Genomic DNA, 7,573 nt, shown 5'->3' on the forward strand with positions numbered 1-7,573 from the left:
AATTAGCTTTGAGACATATCTCAATGGCTTGTCTTATATAAAGCCTTCCATCTGGCCATCATCTGATTTCTCACATTGCTATGGGCAAATACTAACACATGCACTTTAAACCTGTTGTAAAGTTTAAAAATAAAAAAAATAATAAATAAAAAAATAAAATAAACCTGTTGAGGAAGCTGAAAGACTAGCTTGGTCTTTAGTAGAACCAAGACTGGTTCTTAGTCTGTAGAATTCTATTTCCCTCCACTGTGCCTTCAAATTAATCATCTTGAATAAAGTTATGAGTCAAATATTAATGAATGGATACATCCTACCTTCACCCCCCCCCCCCAAAATTTTTTGAGTTACAGAAGGAAAGAGGTGGGGCATCTCTATACAACTTTTTTTTCCCCTATGTAAATTTTTGAGTCCATTTCACTTAGCAGAAGGATGAGTTTGGGTAAAACACTCTTTCATAGTTAGGAAAATGATCAGTAAGGTGAAAATAAAAAACCTAATCCTGCTTCACTTTGTGTGTTATCATCCAACAGACAGATGAGACCAGAGAAAGACCTTGTGAGACTTCTACTTCATGGGCTACAATTAACCATTGTGGGGAAAACGGACAAAACCAAACCTTTACCAGAAAGTTGAAGTATAGGTTTATTATTTATTCTATTTGATAAGGTACTCAGTGAACTTCCTTGATCATTTGTAATAGTTAATGCTGATATCAACTGGATTCTTGGCCTTCCTCAGTCAATAGAAATCGACTAGAGGCCAGACAAGAAATTCAGACAAAGCTTTACTGGGGCCCTGCTGCAGCAACGGGGGGAGCAACAGCAAGTAACAGGCTCCCTTGCTCGCTCCGCCTGGGAGTGAGCTGGTTCCTTATGTGGGGTGATGGTAGGGTGTGTCCATGTGTCAGGTCAGAGGGGTGGCTTAGATGGCTTGCCCACCCCTTTGGTGGTGGTGAGTGCAGGGGGCACATGCCTGCTTTCACTCCTGACACCTGCTTTTGCTCCTGGCTCTTCAGAAGTGGCAGTTATTGGGTGGTTTTTTTTGTTTTTTTTGTTTGTTTGTTTTGTCCATAATTTGCCCCAACTGCATATGCACGCAGTTATTTTTAGTCCCTTATAGTTTCTTTGTATTTTGTTGCTCCAGAAGTAGCTTGTCCAGATGCAACCACTGCAGTAAAGTGTCCCAGGTCCCAGCCCGTCTCAATGTCAGAACCCAAATTTAGAAATTCTACTAAACACATAGTGGAAAACTTATTAAATATTTGTTGAATGGATGAGATCATACTAGAGGACTAAACACCAAGAAACCAGCTAGGAAGTGAGAGAAGAAACAAATACTGTGTGATATCACTTACGTGAGGAATCAAAAAAAAAGTAGAATCCTCCCCCCACCCCAGAAAAAGAACAACTTTTCTATAAAAACAGAATTGGATGGTTGTTATCAGGACCTGGGGCTGGGGTGCGGATGGGGTGGGAATTGGGGTAATGTTTAAAAGTAGAAATTTGCAACTAGATAAGTTTTGAAGATCTAAGGCAACACACAGTGATTATAGTCAACCATATGAAAGTGAAAGTGAAGTTGCTCAGTCGTGTCCGACTCTTAGCGACCCCATGGACTGCAGCCTACCAGGCTTCTCCATCCATGGGATTTTCCAGGCAAGAGTACTGAAGTGGGTTGCCATTGCCTTCTCCGATAGTCAACCATACTATATTATAAATTTCAGAGTTGCTAAGAGACTAAACATAACTGTTCTCAGCACAGAAATGATAAATATGTGATGTGATAAAGGCCTTAGCTCACTGCTGTAGCAATCATATCACACTATAGAAATGTATCAAACCAACACATTGCACATCTTAAAGTTACACAAGATTATATGTTAATTATATCTTTTTTTAAAAAGCAGCTAGCTCCAGAGAGCTCTTCCAGCATCCAGAGACAGGCTGTACATGACTAGCGCAAAGAAACAAGAGCAGAAAGCAAATCTGCATTCATCAATGACCTTTCCAAAGCCTACAATTCAGTGATCACTGATATCCATAATGATGAGTCGTAAGTATTGTAATATTCCCTCACCCTCTTTCTTCATCATCCAAGACTCATGGAAATCCAGTGGCATTTCAGTATTAGGTACATTTTACCATATGCATTACTATATCTGAAGGCTGGCCCCCCAAGGATGATAGTGTGATTCCTTTCCTTTAAGCAGAAGGTCGATGAAGAGAAATCCTTCCCTCCCCTGTTGTCAGAAAACAGAGTTTATCTTTGTCTGCTCTCATCCTTGGCAGAAGAGCCAGGCCTGACATGGTTTAAACTAGAGAGAGAGGTGCTGAAGTCAGGGAGGTTCACTGGGGTGAATGGGAAGATGGAGAAGGAACGTGGTTACAAAACCAAGGAATGTGTCCTGACAAGGGTGTCAGCTCAGACCCTGGAAGCTGAAGGGGCTGGTGCCTGGCAGGGCTGAGTCACTCAGCACCGCTGGCATTGAGGGGAAGGCAAATGCTAATTTTAGATGGTTTGTATTGAATTTGCAGTAGGCTTTGACTTCAGAAAGCAGAGTAATTATTGGGTTTGATTAAGTGAAAAGTGAGGTTTGACTTTAGATGCCACCCTTAAATTTTGACTCGCAAAGTGTGTGGTGGGGAATGTTAAGATTTCTGGGTGGTGGGAAGCAAGAATGAGTTTTACAAAGGGTTGGGTCATGTAAGTAGCCAATATTTGTGGGCATACTTGAGGGCAGGGAGGAGGGGGGCAAAGTAGGAAAGAGTAATGCTCCATTTAAAGCAGAGAAATGCAGTAAGAGTAGAAAGAATTTAGAGGGACAAAGCCTTCTGTAGGAAAAAAGATGTGGGTGCTTATTCTTGTGGGATGGGTATGTGGCCAATCAACTTTGATTTTATGAATACAGGCCACTAGGATGACTCGGGTAAGAATCTGAAAAACCTTGCTTATTTTGTAGATTTAATTGGAACCTTGCTATCAAGGTCCTGCTAAGATTTGCTATAACGGGAAAAACCACTTACATCTACCTTGTAAACTTCTCTTCCCATGAGCTCAAACAGTGCTTGTGTTGTTAGAGAAAATGCTGATGGGCAAATTACCTCTCCTTTTGCTTTGGCTGAGATCCCCAAGAGGGAAGATACTTATCTTCATTCAGTCCGTTCATCTATTTGTTCATTTATCAAACATTTATTGGGCCAGGTCCTGTTCTAAGGGCTAGGTTGCAATGAGTCAAATTCCCTGGCCTCCTAGAGAGTGACATTCTCTGCAGAGCTTAGAGCAACTATATCAGCAGTACTTTGTATCATTCAGGTTTTGTTTTGATTGGAATATAATTTCTTTACAATGTTGTATTAGATTCTGCTGTACAACATCTTGAATCAGCCATATATATATATACATATATCCCTTCTCTCTTGAGCTTCCCTCCCACCTCCACCCCTCATCCCACCCTTCTGGGACAGAGTTGAGCTCCCTGTATTACACAGCGACATCCCACTAGCTCTTCTGCACATGGTAATGTGTATGCTTCAGTGCTACTCTCTCGATTTGTCCCACCTACTCCCTTCCCTGCTTTGTCTGCAAGTCTGTCCTCTATGTCTTTGCCTCTATTCCTGCCTACAAATAGGTTCCCTAGTACCATTTTTCTAGATTTCATATATATGTGTTCATATACGATATTTGTTTTTCTCTTTCTGACTTACTTTACCCTGTTCTAGGTTCATCCACATCACTTCAACTAACTCAATTTTGTTCCTTTTGGGGGCTAAGGTGTGGTGCATATATCATTTAAGTTTTGAACACCTTCCACTGCAGATTCAAATATATTATTTTGAGGAATATTCACCACTCATGTTTTTAATTTTTTAATTTTTATTGGGATATAGTTGCTTTATAATGTATTGAATTCTGCTGCACAGTGAAGTGAATCAGCTATATGTTTAAATATATACCCTCTTCTTTGGATTTCCTTCCCGTTTAGGTCACTGCAGAGCATTGAGTAGAGTTTCCTGAGCTATATAATAGGTTCTCATTAGTTGTCTATTATATATATATATATAAATATATAAATAGTATATATATGTCAAACATATATATATGTGAATAGTGTATATATGTCAAACATATATACATATGTCAATCATATATACAATCATATATCAGGATCCCCTGTCCCTGGGATTCTCCAGAACACTGGAGTGGGTTGCCATTTCCTTCTCCATATGTCAGTCACAATCTCCCAATTCACCCCTCCCTCTTACCCTCCTTAGTGTCCATACATTTGTCCTCTACATCTTTGTTTCTATTTCTGCTCTGCAAATAGGTTCATCTGTACTATTTTTCTAGGTTCTATATATGTGTATTAATAGTTGACATTTGTTTTTCTCCTTCTGACTTCTTCACACTGTACTACAGTCTCTAGGTCCATCCATGTCTCTGTAACCCATGTTTTTAATTGGCCTCTTTGCCAAGATCTGACTGCAGTTTCTGAATGCAACTCCCAGCAGTTAGGGAACTGTAACCTTCCTTACACTCTGTCACCCTAACCACCTCAAGTTTTAGGCTTCATCATCCAAGCTTGGTTTTATTTCTCCTTGCTTAACCCAGATTGAAATCAGTATGCTGAGTTCGACTGTGGAAAACACTGGTACAATGCCCTGGGGACAGAATTTTTTCCGAACATTAATCTTATTGCTATGCCAGAATCAGATAAGAGGAGTGTGTGCATGTGTGCATCACGTGTGTATAAGCATCACTCTATCTTAGAAGGAAAGGTCTGGGATTAGCAGTGAGCCTACAACAGCTCATTGTCAGCTCAGCATTGCTTTGTGAATACAGGTCCAAGAGCTGCTGTCAAGCTTGGTGTGGTGTGACAGTTCTTCAGTCGTGTCCAAATCTTTGCAACCCCATGGACTGTAGCCTGCCAGGCTCCTCTGTCCATGGGATTCTCCAGGCAAGAATACTGGAGTGGGTTGCCATTCCCTTCTCCAGGGGATCTTCCTGACCCAGGGATCGAACCCTGGTCTCCTACCTTGCTGGCAGATTCTTTACCATTTGAGCCACAGGGAAGCCTGCTATCAAGTTTCCCTTCTCCTTATCTGATGATGGTCTTTGGGGAACAAAAGTGCCCAGACATCTCCCCTTGCAGATGAGCTAGCCACAGTGTTGACAAGTATTTACCAATAAACATCTGCCTTCCAAAGGGAAAGCATTTATTCAACAAACTGCTCTTCAGAGATTTATAGATGCACCTCGCCTTCCTGCCATTGCCCTAAATCACAGCTCCCTTCTTGTCTTCCTCTATTTTTCTTTTCTAAAAATTTCCTTTTTGAGACTTGGTGCACCAAAACGTCAGTCATTTCACAGTAACATAAATTTGTAAAAGTTCCACCTTACTTTAAAACATCATTTCTGTTCAGTCATTCAAGGATATTTATGATGAGTAAAATCAACTGAAGAACCCTGGCTTATCACATTAAACCCCTGTGCCCTCACATGCCTGGTAGAGATAAATGCCTCTAACTACCAACTACCTGCTATAAAGTCCCTTGTTGGTGTTGAGGCAGAGTCCAAACATGGGTTGGAAAAGAATTTCCAGACACAGGGCATTTCAGAAGGGAGTGAGTTTATTAAGAACCAAGAGCAGAGATAATGTGTCGCAGGTCGCTGTGAGTGCAGCAAGCTGACCTCCTGACAGACCAGGGAGAGGTGACGATTTTCATGGGTTAGTAGCCAATATTTTTGGCCTCAAGACAAAGAAAATTCCTGAAGAAGGTTGGCATTAGGTGACAGGTTAGAGCACTCTAGGATGACTATTGGGGTGGGCATTTTTGCCTAATTTGGGGTCAGGAAGCCTGCTAGTGATGTTCAGGAGGGCTTTTGGCAATGGTTACAACGGGACTCAGTCAGCTTCAGAGGTGATCTTTGCTCTGGGCTCCGCTTCTGTGGCCTTGGGGCAGGACTCCACAGTTATCACTGCTTCAGTCTGAAGATCTTGGTACTTCCTCTGTCACGCATGTGTGGCATTTTCGAGGGTATACAGTATCGCTTTGTAACTCTACTCCCGTCATAGGGTATATGTATTATGTCTCCAGTTCGATTGTAGGATATTGAAAAGGGAAAGAACCATCTCCTCTGCTTTCTTTGTGTGTTTCGAAACTTTGAAGAGTTTAAGGAGAACAGATATTAGGTGTTTGTTAATGAACTGTCTGACCTGCGATGAACAGTTTTGTCTCTCAGTAGACAAGTGTGTAGATTAGCTGTCATGTAAGTTCTATGTTCTTCACCCACGCCTCCCCCAACCCCGCACTTCCAACAATTACTAGCTGGGTGACAATGGACAACGTACACGGCCTCTGTAGGCTGCACCTTCTCTCTCTGTAAGATGACCGTGATGCTGGCCTTCACCTTGCAGGATAGAACAAGAGCTGGGATGAAGTCCTCCACAGAAGGCACCCAGCATGGGCCTGGCTTAATGCAAAAAATCTTCATTAACTAATGAATGATAAGAAAGACGCTTGGGAGATGTTTGATGTTTTTCCATGCTTTATGAAAAAATGAATACAACACCACATCAAACATACCTCATTTATAGACAATGTATGTGAATCTAGTTATGCATGCTGGAGGCACAAGGGAAGTTCAGGGACAAGAAACATAATCTTGGTGATACTGGGAATTTTCCAGAGGGAGCTATAAATATCATGGATGAGCCAACTGGGTGCCAGTCGAGGCCACTGTGGATTAAGAGAAGGTGATTTGCATTTTGTCAAGTTATCTTATCAAATGTAGCCTCACGTTTTTGTATATTAATCTTCTCTTTATAGAAATTTCATTTTAATTTTGACCAGATTGAATAGACATAAGTCGGAAACTTATTTTGGTTTACAGTTATAGACAATGTTCCTGTTACAGGATTGACATTTTACAAATGAATTATTCCAGTCATGAGAATGATGGGTAGGTTCTTAAAATCCATCCCACACCTGGAAAAGCACCTCAAATACACTAAGCTATGTTTGAATTAGCTAAAGTCCACTTAAAAATAAGTAGCATTTATTCCCTTTTTTTGGCTATGCCACACAGCATGTGGGATTTTAGTTTCCTTGCATTGGAAGCACAGAATCTTAATAACTGGACCATCAGGGAAGTCCAAAAATAGGTAGCATTTTTCATTATAAAATTTGTTCATTGCTAAAAGCTTGTAAACTATATAAAAGTATGCAGAGGAGAACAATTCATATCTATAATCCCTACTTAGCTACTAGTAATGTTTTATTATATTTCTTTTCATCATCTTTACTTCTTTCTTTCCTTCTGTCCACCCATGTGTGGGTAAGCTGATTCAGTTCAGTTCAGTTCAGTCGCTCAGTCGTGTCCAACTCTTTGCAACCCCATGAATCACAGCACGCCAGGCCTCCCTGTCCATCACCAACTCCCAGAGTACACCCAAACTCATGTCCATCGAGTCAGTGATGTCATCCAGCCATCTCATCCTCTGTCATCCCCTTCTCCTCCTGCCCTCAATCCCTCCCAGCATCAGGGTCTTTTCCAATGAGTCAACTCTTTACAT

The sequence above is a fragment of the Bison bison genome, unplaced genomic scaffold (assembly GCF_000754665.1).
Source record: "Bison bison bison isolate TAMUID 2011002044 unplaced genomic scaffold, Bison_UMD1.0 scf7180017864462, whole genome shotgun sequence".
Lineage (NCBI taxonomy): Eukaryota > Metazoa > Chordata > Mammalia > Artiodactyla > Bovidae > Bison > Bison bison.